We start from the raw sequence: 24,193 nt of genomic DNA on the forward strand, positions 1-24,193 counted from the left end.
TACAAAGCTCCTGAAAATTAAACTATTTTTCATATGTAATGAACTGTGCATGTCCTGTACAGCAATAAAAATATCAAAAGTAGTACTAAGAACTCATGTGGGCCATAAATACTGATTCGTATTCATAATATTTTCGTAGGGCCATTATAACTAAAATATAAATGGAGTTTTTATTTTAAACATTTAATATTAATCAAATGGTTATGAAAGTACATAACAAACAACTGTGACACACTCATGGTCTAAATAATAAAAATGAAATGGGTGATGAATTCCTGTGAAAATTTAATTTGCAAAAGAAAGAACATTGCATTAATAAGGCATAATTATATCATCAAATATTTACCATTATTTGCTGGAATCCATTTTATTTTTATTTCACATAATAAAACAGTGAGTACATAAAGCAGCAGGCTGGGCCCCATCCGAACTCTTTTTGTGCCCCCAGGTCGCACAGGCAATACACTTGTAACTCAGGTTTTGCTGCTTTGTTTCACTGTTTTCCTCTAAAGGCTCCAATGCTGCATTTAAAATTCTGACATCTCCTCTTTTTCGTTACTCGGTACACATCAGTACAATTATTTCAATCCACATCTCTACGGAGAATAAATAGAGTGCCCCAACATCCTTTGCAGACCCAGGTCAGTGGATGAATAACCTTTTCACACAGGCCGTCTGCTGGGTGCTATCACCCATCAGCCACCTTCACTTCTCCAAGGAGCACTGGCGTTTTGCACCACAGAAGCAGTGAGAAGACAAAACCACGCTGCAGCTGTCAAGCTGATGTCCCCCTCCATCCAACAGCCTGACCACGGCTGCTGGCGGGGGGGGGGGGCATTTAGCAGAGGATGACACCCACTGATGACCGTACCCCCACCCTCTGTGTTTTATTCCTAGCCAAGTGCTGAGGTTTGTTTTCTTCCTACAGGTCTGCCGGCCAAAGGGATTGGGACCTTTTCTGAGATGCTTCTGCACCTGCTGAGGTGTAGGATCCTGATGGGATTTCCATGCAAACAAGTGCTTGGAGGCATGTCCCAAGCATCGGGGCAGGGTCAGCTGGGAAAGGCTGGCCTGGGGGGGCCCTCATCATCTTGAATTGAAGCCTTCCCTTCCAGGATGGTTGTTTTTCCATTGGCTTTTGCAAGACTAAGTTGCTGCCACCCAGTTTTGTGTTGCAGTTGTTTTAGACAGCCTTTGCTCAGCTCAGCCAACACTGAGAGACTCAGTGGGTTCTTGGGGTTTTTTTTAGGTTAATTTGGAAAACTTCCCTGATTATACATCTGCCAGCATAATTTACACCTCTGAGGATTGGGTTGATTAGAGAATCAGTGAGAATGATTAATTTTATTCATTGAAGGCAGGGCTATGAGTGTGCTGCAACCTGCGACTGAACTGATATTTCCTTTAATTGTTCAGCTGGGTCCCTGGCAAGCCTGAGCTGAAGCTGCACAAACTTGCTCAGTAAACGTTTCTGGTAGCCCGAGCTTCAGTGGTCCTGCTGAGCCAAACCAAGCCCAGCTTGTCTTCTGGCTACAGGCTTGAAGTTCAACACCCCCACGCATGCACACACGGATAGGAGCAGCTTTTTAACTTTGGATGGAGAGGCACGCCTACGTCAGACGCGAGGCTCTAGTGCCTGACGCCGGCAGCAGCAAGCTGCTGAGCGTGGGACGATGTGCTTTATCCCCTGACTTCAGGGGGCTGCCATCACCAGTGGCAAGCCCATGTCCCTCCTGCATCTCACGGGCAAGGGTGCTCACTGCCCCAGTATCGGGAGAGGTTGGAGGGAAGGGAAGACAGCAAGCAAGCAGACAGCGCTGGATTATGATGCTATTATTTATTAATGAGGAGGGTAATGGGATAGAAAGCACACTTTAAAATCTGTGGGTACCTCCAGGTGGGGAAGCACACTTTGCAAGCACTTTGGAGGGCTAGAAATCAAAGTGGTCTTGACAAATACGAGAAATAGTCTGAGATCAATAAAATGAAATTCAATACAGGGCAGTGCACAGCACACACTTAGAAGGAGGACTCAGGCAGATAACGATGCCGTGGGGAAGGGCTGGTCCAGCAGCAGCAGAGCAGGGGAGGTCCAGGCAAGGCAGCAGCTGGTGGTCCGGGACTGGGAAGGGGCCAACCGGGAGGTGCCAGTGGTCACACCAGATGTGGGGCTGGGGAAATCATCATTCCTCCCTCCTCAGGGCTGAGCTGGGCAGAGGATGTCATCCCGCTTCTCCAGGGACAATGCAGGCGAGCACAGAAGAGAGCAGGACATGGTGGTAGCCTGGAAGACATGGCTTACAGGGAAAGGTTGAAAGAGCTGGTTTGTCCAGGCTGGAAGAGTGGAGGATGAGGGCAGACGGGGCAACATGTCAAATATGTAAAGATTGCCATTAGACCAACTAGTCTTCAGGTAGGCAGAGGAGAAGGTGAGCTGTTTCTCGGTGAGAGTGAATTGAGTTAGAGCTAAAGGAAAAACATGCTGTAACCAGCAGGAGAGGTTAGCCCTGGCAGAGGGCTGTTCCTGTCACTGAAGATATTTTAAAAAGGTTAAACAAATATCGGACGGGGATATCAGACAGGAAGAGAGGGGAGGGGAGGGGAAGAGGGGCTGGATGATCTCTGGAGGTCCCTCAAGCCGTACATGTCCACAACTGCTGTGATTCAGGTTGGGGCAGTGCCCAAAATATGTCTGGTGAATTCCACACATGTCCAGAGTGACTCCTCGTCCCGAGTTGTACGTTGTCCTAAAATGGTCCTTGATTTTTACAGAGAGGTCATGCCTCATATAAAATGGGATATTTCAGGCACCACCAGCACCTGTACCCCCAAAAGCACGGGCCAGATTTTTAATATTTGAAATTATTTTCTGCAACTCTACTTCAAGCCTGGCTGAGTTTTACACTCATTCAGATCAAAGTTTCTCTGCTGGCATGACTACAATGCCTGCCCTGCCAAAGCTAACATATAATACAAATTAAATGATAAGTTGCACGAAATATTGTTTCATCTATATCCAACACTAATATTGTAAGATGTAGAACCCTAACCTCCTTCCTCAAAAATAAAATAAAATGAGAAGTGCCAAAAAAGACCTGCCAGGAAGAAAGCAAAAGTTATTCAGCATTGTGCTGGGCATTACCTTAACTAGGAAAGGGGGGTGAGGTTAAGCTGAATGAAGCCGATGTGCAGAATAGGTCAAGTTAGCCAATGATACCATAAAAAAGGCTGCTGTTTCAGGCATGGTCTACTTAAGTCAGGAGATTTAAGTACAACAGGCTCAGGGATGCTGGAGCTAGAAAGTCACATTTAGACTAGGAAAGAAAATGTCTTCAGGTGTTGTTATTTCTGGCTCAGCTAAATTCACTCACCTTTTCTAGTCCTGCTTCGCAGACGTGCCCTATGGGACCCTTGGCAGTCTGAGCTACGCTGTGTTGGGTAACGTTCATCTTCTCCTCCCGAAGATGGATCAGAAGTAGCGCACACACACATCAGCACGTTTCACTGTTTATTATACATTTAAAGTGTCACATCTTCTGTGAGGAAGGAGAGCTTGAACGGAGAGAAGAGTTGCTCACCGTGATCGCAGGGTAACACAAAAATAGAAAACCAGGTTTTGCTACCTGTTGTCCTTGCTTTAAGCCACGTCGGCCTCCAGCCAGGTGGTAAGTCAGTCCCTGGCTGGCATGTATTTCTGCTCATCCGCCATCCTCTCCGTGCTATTTCTTGCTCCGTTTCCCCAGTTGGCCGGGCTGGCACCAGCGCCTTTTACGGCAGGGCAGGGGAGGCCGGGGCCCCCGGCCCACCCGCGCCCGCCGGCGCCCTTGGGACGAGGGGGCCCACAGCGGCGGGGAGCGGCGGGCGAGGGAGGGTATCTGGAGCTCACCTAGGAGGAGCGCTGCGGCCTGACGTCGGCCTAGCTCACGCCTCAGCCCGCCGCCGGCCTGCGCGCCGCTGCCTGCCCCGTGCCCGCTCCCCCGGCCCGGCGGCGGTTACCCGGCCTCCTGCTCTCGCCCGCTGAGGCGGGGGTTAGTCCCGAGGGCGAAAGCAAACGTCTGAGGACCCACGTGTTTCGCTTCGCGCAGGGCGAAAGCTCGGGCGAGCCCTGTCACTCACCCGGCGGTATTTTGGCAGCGTCGGTGGGTGTCAGCGTGGGTTGGGAATTTCAGTCCCTGCCCATCTTCAGTGACAGGCCCTGCTGGCCCCCGACACGCTCTGGCGAATAACCGATGGTTATTCGGGGGCAGAGAGCAGGCTCAGACTTCTGCAGTCACAAGAAACGCGTTCCTCTGGGTTTATCCTTCCGACTTCACTGCCGGTGGCGTGACGGGAATAGTGATTCCAGCCTCTCCAGGGCGGTGGGCTCCGGGCACCCGCGTCCCGGCGCAAGGCAGACGAGCCCCGGCTCGTTTCACCTCTCCGGGCCGGAGGCTTTCTCCTCTGTCCGCCGGGAGCCGTGCCCGAGAGTCAGAATTCCCCCCCCATCCCCCGAATCGGGGCTATATTCAGCAGATGCCGTGGGTATCTACTGGGTCCTTAGCTGTAAAAGGGGTCTGGCCCTGCCAAAGGAGCTGAACACAGGCAGTGAAACGTACGCTTTGTATTTTCGAGATTAATGAGGCTTCTTTCGCATGTGACACGGATGGCTGGATTTTTGGCAGTGCTGAGCACCCACGACTACTACCACATTCACTTGGAGCACGTTGGCAGGCAGCGCTCTGGAAAATTAGGCCATGTTTCTCCAGTGCAAAAGGCTTGTTGATGTGTGGGATATCAAATGTGTAAAATTATTTGCACTCCACTTCTTAATAACAATAAAAGGATGACTCATAATTACTTTCTGAGAATATTAAAATCCTAGACACAATGCTTCTTGCACCGTACAGTGACTCTGTACGGCACAGTGTATTAAATGCTCTCCTTTATTACAGAATAGTGATGTCTAATAACTCCTGAGCTCAGGTTTCACCACGGTATTTATAATTCACATCCATAATAACATTTTCCCATTTAACAGCCTGGGGCAGACGCCAGAATGCGTTTTACAGCACGGGTGCAAATAATGAGATAGGATGATGTCATTGTGTAGTGTTCCTCCTAAGCGATCTAAAAATACTCTCTCCCGCTTTCCCACCTTTCATCATCGCCTGCTGCCTCCCGCCTGATGCTTTTGCGCCCGTTCCCATGGTAACAGCTTCTATTGTAGCCCAGACCCTCATGCAGATGTTGTCATCGATCCAACACCTTGCGGCAGCTTTGATGGCTCATTGTCTTCTTGTTTCCTGCTCTCCTGTCTCCGTCCTCCCCCAGTAAGGATGGGTTGGGATGCTTCCTCCTGCTCAGTGCCTTTGATCTGAAGGAGGAGAAGGGGGAAATTATCAACTGGGTTTTATTATCAGTCCTAATCCTTCTTGGGGTGCTTTCTGAGAGCTAAACTAATATGCTGTGGAGCCAGCTACAGGTTCGTTTGTGTGGTTGTTAAAATGGGTGCCTTAAGTAAAACCACTAGAGGAATCAAGAGCGATTAGCATTGGGAGACCCTAATTAAAACCTCTCTCTGACAGGGCATGGAAAACTTGTGTTTCACAGGGCGATGCTGCTGGTTTACTGCTTCCACAGTCTGATCAGAGCCTTTTTTTTTTTTTTCCCCTTTTTCTTTCTTCTGCTTTTTTTCCCCCGCTAAGCGCCTAGGGAAGTTTCCACATTTTGGCGGTGTTCATTGTTCAGGCTCTCCCCACCCAGGCTTGTCGCTCCAGCTTGGCTTGAAAGGAAAGGGAGGGAGGTGGCAGAGCTGCGCTGGAAAAGCTGCACCGTGGATTACTGCCGAAATGAAATGTAGCTGTAAGAAAAAAGCAGAGAACAAGGAAATTCTGCTTAATCACCTATTGTCTGCAGTTGTTTTGCATTCTTCACCTGTCACTCCTTGCTGGAGTCGGACGTTGTTCTCCTGATGATGAGAACCTGACAGACGGATGGTAATGAATGTGTAACTGAAGACCTGGGCTTTTGCATCTGCATTATTTATTCACCTAAAGCAGGAGCTGCTCTATATTTAGGGTATGATGTCAGTGGCTTGTTTGCATCCATAGAAATTGGCAGGGAGCCACATCTCACATGATATATGAAATCACTGATAAATGCTTCTTTTCACTGAAAGAAAAACAGCTTAATAAATGCGGCTCTTTTCTGCTTTCATCTCTTCCCTCCCCACCACGCTCCCTTCCCCTTCTGGGATTTGTCTCTCGGTGGCAGAGCTCAGCAGCATCTGTGAAGTGGAAATGAGCAGGCAGTACCGCAGATCAAAATGAGGCCGTGGGTATGCTCGGGAAGTCGCTGCCCTCCCAAGCCCCCCTCCGCTCCCCCCTCCGAAGTCCTGGGGCTCTGCCAAAGACCTAGTCAAGCGAGGCGGAAGGGAAAAAAGAGAGCGAGGGAGAGCCGCCTTCTCCACGCAGCACAGGCTTTGCGGGGACGCTGGTATTCCTGGTATGTAATGAGTTTCAGTTGGGTTTTAGCAGGCAGGGAGCAGGGGGGACAGGCAGGGCTCCCACGCGCTTTGCTCAGCGCAGAAATGGCACCGTGACAGATGCTCGCAGTTATCTGTCTTGAACACATCTTTGGTGCAAGCGTCCAGCAATGAAATCTTACATTCACGCTTTTGTAGGGGAAACGCAGCCGGGGAGCTTTTCTGGCATTGCTGCGAAACCAAAGGCCGTGCAAAAATAGCAAGTTTTATGTATAAAAAGTAGATTCGGGTGCCAGATCTTCAGCTGCCGTTACCTGGCAAGACTCCACCGAATTTCCATGCACCAGTTTGCGTCAGCTGAGGGCCTGATCCTTAATTCAAACGCGGGGCGAGTCAGGGGCGTAAAGCAGCTCAGCGCAGCTCCTAGCTCACAGGGGCATGCCCATCCTGACAGCTTAGGGCTAGTTTTCTAAAGCTGGCAGGTGCCATGGGTTCACAGCCTATCTTGGCTCTCCATGGCAGCAATGATAAGAGCTGTAGGGAGCTGCAAATGTGTCATCAACAGAGCCCAAGGCTACAGTTTGGGGCCTGAGTGGGTTGCTGCTTTGGCCATCACTCACTCAGATGAAGAACACAGCCTGCCGTGGGGCCAGTGTCCTCAGCAGTGCCCAGTGAGATGTGAGAAATAAATTTAAAATAGGCGATTGACCCAAGGAAACAATCAGACCATTTGTTTCAGCAAGGATTTCTTGCAGCGGGCAAAAGCAGTTAGCGTGAAGCCAAAGATTTACTCTCCCTCGCATTTCCCTACCAGGGTTTAACATGACTGCTGCCGACGCAGACCCAGTAAGAAGCAGGAGGGAGAAAACGTAGCCTTGCTGCAGAGCTGCTATGCTGCAGATGAATGATTTCGCCTGTTTATTAAACAAGCCCATTCAGGCTTCCGCTCCATGGCCATTTGCTTGATGGGTTTGAACAATAATGAACTAGGATTAAAAAACCCCTGCCCCTGAGAAATTCAGGCTGCTCCAGCAAATGGGATCAAATAAAGTTGGTAGTATCATGTGGCCTGCTAATGTTCAGAAATGACATCCATGTATCCTAAGCTTATTCAAGCCAGCATTTTGCTTTGTTTTTGGCGAAGAGGGTGACCTGCAGGTTAAGCATCAGAGAGACATTTGGGAGGAATTAAACAGAGAAAGGTGGGGACGGGGCACGAAAGGAAATTCTTTCAAGAGCTTTAGCATAAAACATCCCTCTATAAAGGAATATGCGAGACAAGGTTTTAGATGAGACAGTTGTCCTCCCAGGAAAACATCATGAAGTTGTTACACAGAAACTCGTTAAAGAAAAAAGTCAGCCGATGCCACAAGATGATATCTCAGTAGTCCCAGATGTTTGCTGTTCTGGGAAAAAAGGAGGAAAGATTACTCTCAGAAATCCACCCTGTGTCAGCGGGGTACTCAAGAAAACTTGGACTGAGTTTGTAAAATAAAGATGCTGCTCCTTGGAGTAATATAGGCAGCAGCCATAAATAGCTAGCTGCCATTTCAAAATGCTGAATGGATCCTGAGGGCCTGTACTGGGCAGGAACCAGTACGATGGCTGCCATGGGACTGGGACTTAGAAAACCTGGCTTTGTTCCTGATCATGTAATGCATTTTCTGTGTGATACTGGGAGATCCTGATAGTCGTCTGCCTCCATTCCTCTGAGTAATACCGGAAAATCACTTTTTCCTTTCCCCCAAGGTCATGATCCTTTGCATGTTAAACATTGAGGGCTGGGGTGGTCTCTCCCGTGCCTCCACCAGCTTGCTCGGTGGCAGTTGCTCTGCCCTCTGCTTGGGCTTCAGCCATAGCCATGTGGCTACCAAGGACGACTGCTTACGCCTGGGCCAAATCTTGCAAAATTGCCCCTCGCTGTTACTACTCTGGCGAGCTGCAAGGAGCTCGTCTTGCTGGTGTCTGGACACCATTTTTTGCAGCAGTGTTATAACTAAGAGACCGTGGCACAGATGTGGGGAAGGGAGGGGGACCCCCACTGATGGGACAGAAGGATGAGGCTCCTGAGCCCTCCCAGCAGGATGCTGAAGGGATACAGCCAGGCAAGGACTTGTGTTCGTTGTCCCCCCCGGCACTAGCAGCCATCCCAGGGATTCGCAGCCAGCGCAGTCCTAGCTGCAGGCAGGGCAGGTGGCAGAGGGAGCAGAGCCAGCCATGGCAAACCCCGGGGTGAGCCTGTGAAGCAGGTTTTTATCGTGTCACCCCCAAAATCCCCACCACGAGCAGCCCTCAGCTGCTGTGAGTGTAGGGGGGCATGTGTGGCTGAGCCGGGGGGCCAGGGAGTGAGAGCGATGGCTGTGGGGTCTCCTGACTTGCTCCTGGTCATCTTAAATGTTGTGCATGCAAGGGAAAAGACAAGAGAGGGCCTGGCGTGCAGGCAGGGGTGCAGTGCTTTAACCGGCACCTGGAGTGGTGGGAGTTGTCACGAGGGGGTCTGGACCTGATCTAGCCCAGCTTGCACTGGCAAATTTCCTACCGCCAGCTGTAGGCCAACATCACAGCTATGTGATGTGAAGAAACAGCGCTCAAACACCTAAGCTAGCTTTATTTCACACTTTTCATTATTTTGGGAGATGTTTCCACCGAGGTTCTCATTTCAGTGTAGCAGTCCCCTGTTTCACTGCGGCTAAAGACCTGACCGTGACTTCAGCATCATTTAACAGCCAAGGAAATGAGGTGAGAAAAGGCTGAACTGACAGCGGGCTGGGATAGTGGGGACACCGGCGGGTGGCCCTAAGCAGAGGAAAGTCCACCGAGGGGAGAGTGAATTAGGAAAGCTGTGATTACTTTTTTTTTCCCTCCGGTGAAACCTAGGAGATAACCTGCAAAGCTTTGCTTGCGAGCAGAGGTGATGGAGAGGGCGTCCAGTGGATGCATCTTCTCAGCAGTTCCCTGGAGCATGAAGCTGCAGGAGGGGCATTTTACACTTGCCATTTTTGACCAGAGGATTTAAGGGCCATCCAGCAGAGTATCTAACTCCAAAACCACAATCAATCAATTAGTTTTGGTGTTATCAAATTACTGTACTAAAGCAAGAGAGAGAGATAAAACGATAGGATGTCAACAACAGAGCTGGGAGGTTAAGCCAGATATGCTGAGTCTCTCTCCAGGGCATAACCACAGCACATACCTTCCTCTTTGGCCCATAGCAGTTGCATCTTAAGGCCTGTTCAACTGGATCAGTGACAGAGCTATTCTGTTCTAGAGGGTCAAAAGCACTTTTCACATATTTTCACGTATTTTCTTAACACGGCAATAACCTGGGTCTTTACTACTTAAGCAAAAGGTAAGTTGCCCTGCTTATTTATCTTCATCTAGTATTTTGCTTCATGTGAAGCTTCAAATGAGAAAAAAAATCTACATATCCTCAAAGTCCCTAAACCCAAAGCATTTAATAAGAAATAAGCCATTAGTGACCCACCATTCCCTCGCATCCAGAACAATTTCCAGCTGAAACCCTGACAACAATGGAGTGATTCAAAGCTCGCAGATGTTTCATGAAGATTTTCTCAGAACATCTAGTCAGATGGATTTCACAAGTGGGCTCTGTTTGCCATCAGACAAATATGATATATACTAGATTCACCTCACCTTTACCCATAAACCACTCGAATGAGGCTTCATCAAAGAAAGTATGCTTTTCATCATGCTTTTTACTGGCAACAGAGCTGTGCCCAGAAGCACTTTGTGCTAAGCCTTTTTCTTGTAAATACTTATAGGCTTATTGCTCATCCTCCCTCATTCAGGACATGGTGGGGACTCAGGAAGGGGAATGACACTTCCACACTGTTGTTGGTGTCACCAGTGGGGAGCCTTTCTTGTGCTGGGCTGAGGAAGAGAAACAGCTTACTTCCCCCGTACTTGTGGAGCTCAACCTTAATTGCAAATGTGATGTCCTTCAGCGTAATCAGTTATTCCCTTGTTCTGAGCTCTCCTAAGTGCCTGATTGACCTTCACTGTCCTGCTAGCTCTTTGTCCCTCCTGGCAACAGATAAGATAAAACCTGTCAATGTGTTGGAGAGCTCTAGCAGATCTTTCCTGTGTGCATTAGGTTGCAGTTGTTCCCTGACATTGTGTTGCCCGCTTGTCCAACTTTGGCTCTGATTGATGGAAGCTAAGAGAAGTTGTTTGAATAGATACAGCAGCCCCATGACATGGGAAAAGACAGGGTCAGCTTAGGCTCACCAGTGTAAGAAATGAAGTGATGAAGCAGTCACCCCCTGCATCTTTCCTGCACGTGTAAGGAACCATTTTGTGCCCCTTCCCCTATCTCTTCGCTGCTGGGGAGCAGAAGAAGGTATAGTGGGACCTGTCAGGGTTGTCTTCCCTTTCCCCTTCCCCTCCCTCTCAACCTCGTCTCATCTGCCCTCCCTGCTCTTTCCTGCCCTTGCCCTTCTCATGCCTCTCCCTTAGCTCTTTCCTATTAAAGACCTTAAACCCCATCTCTTTTCGCATTGATCATGGCACCATGGTGGTATTTGCAAACTCACTTTAGGTCCCCTCTGCTTCCTGGTTCGATCCCTTTTATTGCCTTGTCTCTCTCTCGATTGCTCTTCAGGTCAAGGACCGCCCTGAGGTTCAGACCTGTACGATGCCTTGCCAAGTGCAGATCCAGCTCTGCCTGTCCCCTGCACAAGGCCACAGCAGAACAGAGAAACCCCACATGCATCCCGATCCACCATAAAGCTCAAGGGTAGCAAGCTCTCTGTTTTCTTCGCCTTTCTGCCAAGTGGGCTGGGCTTGTCCCATGGGCCACCCCGTTGGGCTCATGACCTTGTGTCTCTAGAGTGGCATGGCTGGACATGAAGCATAGCAAAGAAGAGGTCACAGCAACAGTCAGTATGTCAACAATATAGGTTAAAAAATCTTGCCTTTTCAGAAAAGAGAGGCTCTAAATGCAAGAAATAATGCTTTCACCAAAATTTGAGCAGCGGGGCTTGGTCTTTTACGAGTCTGACCTATGGGAACCAGAGCCAGGGGAAACGTCCTCACTTTGTGGACTGAAGTCTGCTAGTGGCAATGGACTTTGTTCCCTGGCAGGAAGGTGAAGCAAGCTGTTTGTGGTGTGCCTTGTGACCGCTTGGCAGGAGCCTCTCCTTCCTGCTGCCAACTGGGGATGGGGTTAAGTGTTCATTTTCAGGACCATCTGATGGGTTCCCCTTCACAACACAACAAACAAACCGAACTCCAAAGAGCAGCACAGTTGCTGGATTCCTGGAAGCAACTGTAGGAAAACATCTTTCTGTTGGTTCATCTACAAACTGAAGTGAATGGCCTATGCAGTGCAGCGAGGAAGGGGCAGATCTGGTGGGGTGTGTCTAGGCGCCTGGATCCTCGCGGTCAACGAGCCTTGCCCAAGCATCCCCTCAGCCTCTGGGGAGGAGGCCAAGAGGGAGGGAGCCGACCGGAGGTATCTGGCAGGGTGGGGTGGGCAGGGGGCCCGGGAGTCCTGGGCAGCAGTGAGGGGAAGGAAGGAGTGCCTTTATGCAGCTGATTAGCTGTTCCTTTCTGCTGTTCCCTGACTCTTTCAGGAGATCCTTAAAGCCTGAAGTGGAAACAGTGACACGGTGTTGGGCAGCCGCTACCTAATTTTCTCCTGGCTCTCTTGCACACCACCCACAGCTGGTGGGGTGAGGCTTCCCCGATACCAGATCTTCTGGCTGACAGGGAGTGGGCACACCGAAGGAGTGACCTGCTGGCTACTTCGCTGCTATCCCAGGTTTTTAGTTTGGGAATGCTGGTCACTCTGTGCCTACGCTGTGGGTGGAGGAGGCTTCTTGTCTCCTGCTCTGGCTGCCAGGTCACACACCACTCCCTCAGCCCTCCAGGAGCGCCCAGGACATTATGGTGGCAAAAGACAGGAAAAGTGCCAGCAACAAGGTTGTCACACTGGAGGATGTTTAGACTCTCCTTGGGGCTCCTCAGCAGCACAGGCAAAACTGAGTCTTGCCGGCCGAAGGCTGAGCAGCCAGGGCCACTCTAGCTGTGGGACAAGGGGAAAGATGGAGCTGGAAGGGGAAGATGTGGGGCAGGACCCAAGTAACCTAGAGCTTCACCCCCCAACAGGCTAACCGCCTCCTCAGCCTGACTTCTGAGCAGCGGCAGCAGCAAGCCCAGCTCTCCAGGGCTGCAGTGCAGGCAGAATAGGTGGTGGGGACATGGCTCTTTCAGTGCCCTGAGTCACCTCCTGGCCTGAACCTGTGGCTAGGGGCCAGCCGGGCAGTACTTACACCAGGCAAAAGCCTGGCCCAAGCAGGACCAGCTGCTCCATCGCTCCCACTGTGCAGCTGGCTCCCGTGCCGGGAGTGCAGGATCATACTGTCTGCTTAGCCTGAGGGGCTGACACTTTGACACTAAGACCGGTGCTGCTGAGTTTGTGGGATGAAATGGAATCTGGGCCCAACTTTGCACGGTGGGTGCAATGAACGGGGCCGAGCAGGGAGGCCACGAGCAGAAGGCTTGCAGCATCAAGCTTGCAGCCGGCCTTTGGAAAACGCTGGAGTTCAGTCACACTGGGAGCCATGTGAGCGCTGGGCTGTGGCCGCCTTCCTGCTCCTGGGCTGTGGCAGGCTGACACCCGCTGTGACCTCCTCACCCTGTGCCCTTGGCACGGCTCCTGGCATCAGAGATCCCAGCTTTGCATAGCTGTGACTCCCACTGACGTGGGTCAGAGTTTTGCTTGAGGGGCGAGAGCAACGGCACCGCTCCGGGCTGTTGCGTGATGACCGTGACTCACTGCTCCCTGCCTTCATGTACACAACAAGCAAGGCCTGGACTTGCCCCTGCCTCCATCCCCCTGGCTTGGTTTCCACCAAGCCGGAGCAAGCAGACTTGCGAAGGATGGCCGTCCGTGGGAGGACCCGGTCAGCGCGTGTTCGCCAGGCTTCTCTTCCATCTGGGTAGCAGTGGATGCTAAAATAAAGACAAAACCTTTTTCTAGCCATTTAACTCCATTCCTCCATGTCAACTGTGAAACAGCTGTGGGAGAAACCAGCTTTTTCACCCACGTCTTATTTTGGGGAGGGTTGCCCCCCTTGCACCCAGGTGGCTCACAGCTCTCTGGGCTGAGCCACACCAAGCCTTCGCTGCGAGGGTCTCACAGGGGCTGCAAATGTCACAGTGCATCTGTCTCCCTCCTTCTCTTAACAGCCTGTCGTGGCAGAATTCACTTGCCATCGCCATGACTTAGCTGTTTCCCTCAAGGGTCTGGTCAGCATCGGATATGCACATGTGCAACATCCATTTAAATCCATAATAAATGCGCGCACACATTTTGTGTGGTGACTGGTCCCCTGACTCATACAAAAAACGTGTTTTAAATGGGCTTGGAGGATTTGGGCCGTCATTAAATTTCAAGGAACCAGGCCCACTCTTGCATTCCCATGCATCAGGGACTTGGGGATGTGCACGTCATGAAGGACCAAACTCACGCCGCCCTTGTTGCATCCCCCCTCCCCGGCCACCTCCCTGGGCTAAAGAAACACGACTCCAGCACTTTCTCGGTGGTGTAGACTTCCTGCTGCAATCCTCCCCTCCCTCTCCGGCGCAGGGGAAATCTGCTTAGCCTTTACTTTCTCACACATGTTTCAGATGTGCAGGGGTGTGATTGTAAACAATGTCATCGGCCGTGCCAGAGCTGTCTGCTCCTGCCGCGCTCCCTTCCCAGCACCCCAGGGGTTCCCGTAACAGGGCGTAAAGCAAACAAAGCAAAACAGTAATCTGCTGTTCCACTGGCATTTTTTTGTTTTTAGAAAATGTTAATGATAGGTTATGTGATTACCCTAGGTTTGGCTCCACTTACTCTTTATTAAGCACATCTGGTATTTAGTAACAGTGTAAGTAGCAGGAGTTTTTCTGGCGCGCAAATGAGATTATCCAATGTTGCCATGCAGTATGGAAACTCCTCAGGGAAGCCAGTGAACTGCGTGGAGATACAAGACTTTCTTGTCGGCCGGGCATTGGGCCAGAATAGCTAAAAAATGTGGATTGGCACAGAGCTGTTGCCACGCAAACACTTCTGGAAATTTCTGTGTTCAGGCCTGCCAAATCCTTCATATGTAACATGAGTTTCTGTCTTCCTCAGCAGCCTGTCTGAAGCCTGAGCTCTCCTGTACACTTTAAAATGGAAAAATAAAAAAAAAATCCAAGGCAATCTTTCAGTCCTGTTTCCAGCGCACCACTGCCAAGCTAACAATTTCACCGAATTAGGGGGAATTTCCTAAAACATTTGTTTGAGCTACATTGAGTGCAACATGTGGGAGACAACTGTGTTTCCTGGAGAAGAAAGGAGAGCTGTCTCACTCGGTGGAGACTGCCTAACGTCTAGCAGGAGAAAAACAACCAGCCATGACAAGAAAATGTTTTTTAAAACTTGGCGCGAGAAGCGGGTTTTATTTATTTTGAATGCCTTTTCCAGTCTGGTCAATGTAGTGTATGAAGAGAGGGATGGTGGAGGGAAGCTGGTGTTTTTGTTAGGGCCCAGGGCTTGGAGTCAGGAGGTCTGGGCTCTATTTCTGGCTCCGCCATAGCCTTCCTGTGGGACTTGGGTGAAGCTCTCGGAGGTGAGTTGTTCCAATCTCTGAGCTTCTCCGTGCATTTAATGGGGGTATTGTTTGCCGGTTTCATACGCATTTGTGTGAACTCAGGCTCTGCGTCCAAAATTATTAATCCTCTACGTTCCTCAAGGAAAGGACTGGGAAGGATATGAAGCAGAAAAGCAAACTTTCATGAGTTGCTTGACCGTGCTTGGCTCCTGCTGTTGCAAGGCGCTGGCCTTTGGAGCTTTAAACTTGGTTGCTCTGTGTCTAGAGATCTTTGTGGGTGTTCCTGACAAATCCCTGTCAGTTTTGTCTCTCCCACCCCTAACAATGGGACACATGCATTTATGCCGCAACTTTGTTGACTTAGTGATGGTGCCCTTGGGAAGGAGTTAGTCCGGGTAGTTTCTAGACTTTTTCACTGTGAAGACAGCATTCGGTGTGGACGCTGGCCACGAGCAGAGGGGATTCATCACAGCAACTTAAAAGCACATTGTCCACAATTTCTATACGGCCAGTCACCAGCTCCAGCACTCGGGTTGTGCGTGGCTGTCCTTTCTGTGGATCAGCTCACAGTGTGGCAGGGAACTACCTGGGTGAAGCCCACGAAAGGAGTGGAAAAGCACCCTGCCAGGTGCTGGCAGGCTGCTGCCTGGTAGCTCAGCTGTCCTATGCGGTGAACTTCTGATGCAACTTCCAGCCACAGGAAAGAGCATCTCATCCAAAGAGCTGATTCGGCTCCAAGCTGCATACCAGCATAAGTGGAAGAGGGGATCTGGCTCTGCCGCTGCATGCCTTTGACCACAGCAACCATCCCCACTTCCAAGAGGGACAAGGGAAGGGGCAACCAGCAGCCCTTCATCTGTGCAGCACCGACAACACTCTTTGGGAAAGCGGGAGAGGATTAGTAACAGTGACAAAACAGGCATAGCTGTCCAAAGGAGAAACAGATAAGCTTGGGATTTTCCTGTCTGCTGACCCACCCACCCTTTGATAAGCCCAACAAATAACCTCCCCATGAGTTAACTTGTGCACAAGCAGAGCTTCTTTGCAGCCCAGTCTTGTCTCTGCAAACATCAATCCCATGACTGTGGCTCCCGTGGCTGTAGTGACATCCGTAGCTTGTGAAAGACATTTTGCTGGGTAGCTAATGGGTAAGGATACAGCGAGTTTGCAGGGCAGCGAGGTGTGAGGGAATGAGAATAACCCACAGTGTAAGGAAGGGAAGGACTGCAAGAATGGAGAATAAGAAGGTGTAAGACTTGAGGTGAGAGAACTTAATTTCCTCAGGGAGGCAAAGGTTAAAGAAGAGAAAACACCAGAGAGGGAGAACTGAGGTGGAGAGAAGAGCAAGAGAGAACTGACCAGCCAGAGCAAAGAAACTGAGGAGGATGGTGGCCAGGAATGGATAGGAATGACCGGGCAAAAAGAGAGAAGTAGGTAAACACACTGTGAAAAGAAAAGGAGTGACTTAATGAGCAAGAGAAGAAATGTATTTTTATTAAAAGAGGGAATGCAAACCAAGACAGGAGAGAATGACATGGAGAAGAGAGAAAAAATCAGAGGTGGAAGGAGGAAAAATAAGACAGAGACATGGGAGAAAGCAGGTGAAACAAAGAGGCTCACACTGTTCTTAGGTTAATGAAGTTTCTTTTTACTAGTTCAGTATTGTGTTGCAATGTCCCAAGAGGCATTTTGTTTCTGTGGCTCTTCTGACCACTTATGGCTGATTATTCTGGGTTCCACAGCTAAGTAATTAGAAGAAAAGGAAGAGAAAACAGCCTAGAAATCACCCAGATGTGTCACAAGGCTTTGTCTGAAGGACTGCTCCCTTCAGAGGGAATTGTTTCTAGAAAATAGCTGAGATGATGACATCCCCAGCGTACATGTGGCTGGCCTCTATGTTGGCTGGGCAAGCTGTTGGGGCTCAAAGATTTCTGAACCCTCCCCACCCACTTTGCTGCAAATGACTCTGTTCTGCTTGGGAGGGATGATGAAGAAGGGAGGATCCCAGCAGAATCCTCTTGCCAGCATGTCTCAAAATCCCAAAGCTGGCTCCAATCCTGCAGGATTTGACCAATATTTGTTGAAAGTGGAGCAACTCAGAGTGCAGGGTGGCTTGGTGCTACACCCCACTCAATGGGAAGTCAGAAAAGCAGGAGGGGATAGTAGAGTTCTCTTCTGATCTGACACTCCTTTTCTTTCCATGCTTTGCTCATATTAACTTCGTGCCTTTTATTTACTTATTGAAGTGAGACATAAACATTTTACATTCAGGAGGCAGATGGACCTGGCAATTACTGCATCACTAAGAAACCTGAAGCCCTGGAGTAAACATCAAAGGAGAGCCTTTTCTCTGGAATTATATAATCCCTGTTATGCATACAGGAATTAAACAACACCTTACAGTAGAGGAGCAGGGCAGCTTAGTTAGTATAAGCAAGGCATGTAACTGCACTGTTTGTCTTAAACTACGGTTACGTGGGATAGAAAATCTGGCATAAAACGTGCCCTGTGCTGGACCAGGACATCATAGCCATGCACTGCCAAGCACTGAACAAGCACAAACTTACTATGCCAGTTCAGATATGTTTGACAAATTCTGGCAGACACCGTACTGAATCAGGTAATGTCTGTCCTCCAGTCAGCATAAAACTGGCATAAACACCACATTGTGTGCTCTGACTAATTTAACAGAAACATAATTGTGTGCTTACACCAGATCCAGATCCAGTACGCACAAGGAGGTGCTCCTGCAGTGCCAAAATCTCATATTAATGAAGTTGGAAGCAGAGCCATGTGCATTAGCTGCATGCTCTGAATTCTTAGGAGTGGCAGCAGTTCATGGCAGGGGGCTTTTTCAGAACAATCATAAAAGGCCATATTTTTTTTTTCTGGAGTGACAAAATTATTTCCTTTGTTTCCAATATTCTTAGCATTTGCAAATACTGAACGGGTCCTTTTGTTTGCTGCATTCGTTTATTGCAGATTGTAGTCTCAGCACAGCTCATGTTAGGATGACCAGTTCCCCTGCTCTCCATCACTGTCATATTGTCAAACGCAGTTATGCTGGTCTGTTTAAAGATGCTGACCAAGCATAATATTGACCGCATTGCCATGAAAGTAGTTTGCCATACTGGAACTGTCACTTAAAATCAAACATTTAACTCATTTGAGATTGAAGGAAATAATTTGGTCAATCAAAACACTCTCCTTGGTTTGTCTTAATGTACATATCCTAGCAATGTGCCAGAACAGCCCTCGGTATTTTCTTGTTAAAGTTTCATGACCAAATTGAAGAAAAGCTTGGAATGATTTCTCTACCTCTGGGGAAAATCACAGACTCTCAACATTATGCTTAACCATCCCTGCTAGAGATGATTTATTCCTGGGGCTCATAAAACATTCTTGAAAGAGTAAAATTTTTGCCTTGTGACTGCAGCATATTGCACCAAGTGTCGGGCACTTTCAAAACAATTTCCTGAGAGGATGTGAAAGGTAGATTGGGATCCAAGGGGACACATTTTTCTCCTTTTCTCTCATACTCCCAAGGCTCCTTCCCACTTCTGTAGGAAATGCAGTGCAGAGCACTAATCTTGGTCGACTAAAAGGAATACTTTTCCTCATTTCAAAGAGGAAAGCAAGTCCCCAAAATTGAAGCTAAACTTGGGTAACCGTAATAACGCTTGGCACTTACATGCAGGTTTTCATCTTCTAGCCACTTTACATTAAGTAATGAATCCTCAGGACTCCCCTGTGGAGTAGGTGGCTGAGTATTATTAGCCCCTTTCTGCAAATGTGAAAACCAAGGCAGAGATGTTAAGTACCTTGCCTAAAGCCACTGAGGGATTCTGTTGTAGAGACAGGATCAGAGGTTAGGAGTTTTTGTGCTTTCAATTCCCATATCTGTTGTGTCACTTAAGTACGGAGCCATAATTGAATATCGTAATGACCCAGGGGTGGAGGGATTCCAGCTACTCAGATCCGAGCACAGCTCCTCTGATGGTCAGAGACTCAGCGGCACAGTCACACACGGCCAGACGGAGCACGAATGCCTAATGGGTAGGATAAAGAAGTGTCGTTCTCTTTGGCTTCCTCAAACACGCCGCTGGGCAATGTTTGCCAGACCAGGTCTCAGCTCAGCTCTCCAGCAAGCTGTGTCTTCATTTTAAGGCATAAGGCCAAATGCTTGCCTCGATGGGTGTTTTCACAGTAAGAAATACACCTTCAGAGGCAGATGCTGCTGTCAAGAGCAAGGTTCGTGTTCCGCTACTCCTGTGTGAAGCTTGTTGTAACAGAACAGGTGAGTCCCTCTCTAGCTAATTCATGCTTGTGCAGGTGTGTGAAAAGAAACCCAGGCCCCAGTGCTCCGGGCTAAAGCAGATTCTTCACTAGCTTTAGGAACAGGACTTGTCTGTTCTGTGGTCCTCACATTACACGTTTGGAGGAGCCTGGTTGTGGGGATGGATACAGCCCTGCTCTGAAAGACATGAGCTGAAGGAGGGGGCAGCCTGCACAGGCTGCGGTCACATCGCCTGACTGAGAGCACAGGTCCTGCTTTTCACAGGGCTCCTGGGAGGATTCACAGATCTCAGCCTTGTCCCCTGACCAGTGTGTGCCTGGGACAGAGAACCACCCATCGAAAAAGAAAGTATAACATGAAAACCTTGAGGAAAACTACCATCGATTGCCACACAGTTGCTATCATGAGTAGAAGGAAATGCATTCCCCAAAATTCAGGACAGAATGCTCCCATTTCAGCGTTCCTCAGGCAAAGAAATGCTTGGTTTTCTTTGCTCAATGCCTATTTCCATCAGCAGTATTTGCTGCATGTTGTTGAACCATGTTGTTGTCACATCAAGATGCCATCAGGCATTAAAGCGTAAGAACTGGCTTGTATCTCTCACAAGCTGCCAATGTATATTTATGTGGTGTAGAATGAAACATTGTAAAGGGAACTTCCGTAAAATGCTCTTGATAGCTAGTGTTTTCTTTCTGACCCTTCCATTAATACGGAACCAGCACGAATCCATCCATTTATCCACTGACTCCAGCTCTGCACGTAGCGCACATATTATTCCAGTTGGGAAGTGGAGTCTATTTTGCACCTGACGGGGCCTTCGTTTTGGAAGGGAATCAGAGGGTTTGGAACCAGAGACCGACCCACACCCCGGGTTTATTTTGTTTATGCATAGGAAAAATGTGGAAATCCCCAGCTGCTGCATGAAGTGGCCTGGGTAAGGATGATTCTTGCACTGAAAACACAGGACCATGTTTGCTCTGAGAATGAAAAGCTGACATTTTCTCAATCCTGTGATTTTTTTCAAAGGATTTTGCCCTGAAAACCACCTAGTTTTACTAATTGGTCACTAGAGATTATGAACATCAGCCTTGCATGAACATTTTAAAACAAAATACTACGATGATCTTTTTGGAGTTCTCTGACTAATTCTGGGAGTACCACAATGAAGTAGGGTAATTAGAGTAAGAAAGATTGTGTGGCAACGCCTGATCACATTAATTGGATTGTCAGAGATTACTGGACTACACTATGAGCGTGAGACAAGCTGGGAAGGCAATGAACCTTGCAGGGCACTGACGCTAACTGATATGTATCTTGTATTTTAAAATACAAGAACAGAAACTCTACCTAGACCAGAGTATTAATTTATCTGGAGTCTTCTTGCTTGGGTTTGTGTCCTCTGGAGAGAAGAGCCCTCCACTCAGCTGGGCTGGACCCTGAGGAGCCCAGCTGAGCTGCCTGCAGATGCAGAATAGGTCCCTTTGGCCAGGCACTCCATACACAACCCCTGGTGATCACCTCCCATGACCAGAGTGCAGACCATTTGCTGCAAAGGAGGTTCTCCATATTGCATTTGATGGCAGTGGGATTTTTGCTAAACATGAATGTTTCCAACTGTGCAAAGTGTTTATAAAGCACACAACACATGTCTGACTGAGTAGAATATGTTTTTAATATAATGTAGTATGAGCATGTGGAAAAAATAATGGGGACTGTTCTCCATTCAGAATTCAAGCACAACAAACTGTAATTACATCAACATTTTTAGAACATGTTTTTCTTAAGCATTTCATTAAATATTAAGGAAATATAAACACATATGTTAAAAATTGTGCAAATGTCCTATGGATTGCATAGGAAGGACTTGGCTTTTCCTTTCACATTGGGATTGCATCGTAATTCCATGAGGTCATCTTTGACTGCTGGCAAGGAGGACTGGGCTTTCAGTTCCCTCCCTGTTACATGTGTATGTGGTGCAAAGGGAGGGCATGTCTGGAGCACTGACATGTATATGGTGTGTTAAAATGTATCTTCGCTTAAGCTGTTTGCCTCTTCCTTACTTATTTTGAAGGGGAAATACACTCTGTCCTCCACCACTTTCACGTGAGCAAACCCAGTTAAACCCTTTGTTGGACCTCCTCACAAATCAGAGAGACGGTAATATAATTATATCAATGGTCTCAACTGGTCTGTTTTTATGAGGCTGTTGTAACAAGACCAGCCATTCACTTAAAGTGTATTCTTTTTGAAAACTAAAGGCAGAGGAGCTGACTCGGGCCAGGCAGCAGTGCGTGCCTCAGCTGGGCGGATGGATGGAAGGGGCCGTGGCTTCTGGGGACTTACGTTGTAGAAATCAAGGAAGAAGTTATGAGGCCAAGCGCTGTCCTCTCCCTGCTTTCGTCTCCCCACACCTGCCCTGCACTTTTCAGTACCTCCTGCCCCACTCCTGCCTTCCTTCTTTTGTTCCCTGAGCCCTTCTGCCTGCTGGAGGGACCCAGAAAACCCTCCCCACAGCCCACAGCCCCCCATGGCTCCCACAGGCAGCCCTGCCCACAGCTACCGCTGCTCTGGCCAGGACCCAGCTGGCAGGGAATGAAGAGCAGAGGAGGGAGGGCCGGCCAGAAACAGCATCGTGCCATGGCAGCTCCTGGCAAAAGGGAGGCAGAAACACGAGGAAAGGCCTGACGGACGTGTAAGGTTGCAGCTGGTGCTGGTGAGCATCGCAGGGGAGCTTTATGCCATGTGGCTGCTTGAGTAGTTACGGGCTAATGTAGACAGACACTGATTTCCTTCATGTTTAGTGCCAGTGAAAGGTAGGGGCAGTTATTCAGTCAAATCAACAACAGCTGCTGTGGAAAGGTTGCCTTGAGCGTGGCCTGGGAAAGGATAGGGCTGGGACTGTTGCCTTTTTAACCTCCATGGGCCATGTAACTGGATTTTCCCAAAATACCAACCCGGCTTTCAGGCTGTTCTGTGAAGCAGACTCCCTCTGGAAACCCTGAATGACATGGTTAATATTCTTCTCACATCTGCCAGGAGTTAACCCAAGGACTGATATTACTGGAATATCAGCTTCTATTTTAAAGTACTGTTTTCCTAAAATTCCCCTTAAATTTTATCTGATAAAGGCGGAGTAAAAGGAAACAATACATTGGCCTGCTTAGGTCCTCGTCACACTAGGTGTTGGACACAGGCTGGAATTCATCTACTTTGTTACCCACAAAGTTTATCTCAAAATTTCACCTGGGGCAAGAACACACTTAGAAACTTTCACACTTATGACACCAGTATCCTATGAAATAAACTGCTGTGTGGTTATCACTTACAGGAGGTAGGGTTATGATCCAGGAAGCTGGATGGTCAGTTAGTAGGAAACCAGCGCTCTAGAGTGGTTTTAGGGTGCAGTTAAGCACTGGAAGGGCTTTCCATGGCAGAAGGTGTAAAGCCAGAACTATATTCACTGGACATTACTCAGGACTTCAAAGTTCTTCTCTTATGAGCAAGCCAAATTATTACTCAGATAATTACATGGTCATTCAGGATCCCTGGATTCCTCTCCTGCTCATTTCTTGTCTTAAGGCACTGGTGTTGGTGTCTGCTACGAAGGAATCGACACACTGGCTGTGGGGCTGATGGGTTTTGACTGCTAGGGACTTGCTGTGAGCCCTTCACTCTGCCTTGGTGCTGTCTACCCTCTAGAGCTGCTGTGAGGCTTCGTTAATCCCCACGGAGCCCTCAGGTACTCATAGAAGTGCAAAATGTCGTCATTATTGCATAAAACCCCATTTTATTCCATGCTATAACCGATAGCCCATTATATTTTGCAGTCCCATTTTGTTTGTTTTCTTCTGCTGGTACATCACTTAATAAGGGAATTGGAAGGCTCTTCTTGTACGTGATGAACAGCCAGCCCTTCACAATGTGTGGCCCTCGCCTGGACTTGCCATTATTCGAGGTGTAGATGGGTTTGTGTACAAGCCTGTGCACACACGTGCACACTTGCAAAAGCACACGCTGGGTGAGCTCCAGGCTAGCCATTAGATTTCCCCTGCTATTACTCTACTGTACATATTCCTAGTAGATTAGAGCAGAATTTTTTTTATACGCTCTTCTATAAAAAGTGTGCTATATTGATTGCAGCAGAGTGAGCTGCTGTGGTTGATATCTGAGCGCTAACCCAGATAGGGATTAGCATTACATCAGCCATCAGGCGAGGGAACCTGGCGAGCTGCCAGCCTGTAAAAATGGAAGTCATTTGCGTCACTGTTCCCTTGGTAATGCTTCTTGGAGCCGTGTCAGCTGTCCCCCGAGGTTGTTTCCTTAATATGTCAACAGACATTCCTGAATCTTTAATGCTGAATAGCTCTTTTTCCTCTTCCAAAAACACTTAGGTGACAGAGTAGCTAGTGTCTCCCGCTGCCTCGATGCATTAAAAAATTATATACCTATGTAGATCAGGCTTAATACCTTTTGGGGGAGGGTCACGGCGGTTACAGTCAGATCTGGGTGAAGCAAACAGCTCATCCGCAGCGTGATTGCTGTTTGTAAGCACTGAGGAAGCAACAACCCTCTTCAAAACCACTCCTCCTTTGCCTCCGAAGAATCCCACTGGATGGAATGAAAGAGTCTGTGTTAGATTAGTTGTTGGAATTTGCTAACATTTGGGATAAACTATCTGACCTTGCTTTAGGAATTCCAGTTACATACAATAACTTCAGGTTAATGCCTGAAAGCTGTAGGACTGTGTGCGCAGTGACCTCTAGCTTCCGGAAACCATTTGTTAGTGCCAGTTGTGAGAAATAGTCAGAGGTTTTACCCAATGACATT

The 24,193-nt window shown here is 48.6% G+C and overlaps 1 long non-coding RNA gene across 1 annotated transcript; it reads right to left on the minus strand.

Moving 5' to 3' along the window:
• Positions 1 to 1,818: 1,818 nt before the first annotated feature.
• Positions 1,819 to 5,669, minus strand: LOC138688653 (uncharacterized). Its single transcript, XR_011327537.1, has 2 exons — positions 3,372 to 5,669; positions 1,819 to 2,334 (listed from the first exon to the last, which is right to left on the minus strand). It is a non-coding gene; the product is annotated as an uncharacterized lncRNA (long non-coding RNA).
• Positions 5,670 to 24,193: the final 18,524 nt, after the last annotated feature.

This window comes from Haliaeetus albicilla, chromosome 13 (genome assembly GCF_947461875.1).
Source record: "Haliaeetus albicilla chromosome 13, bHalAlb1.1, whole genome shotgun sequence".
Taxonomy (NCBI): Eukaryota; Metazoa; Chordata; class Aves; order Accipitriformes; family Accipitridae; genus Haliaeetus; species Haliaeetus albicilla.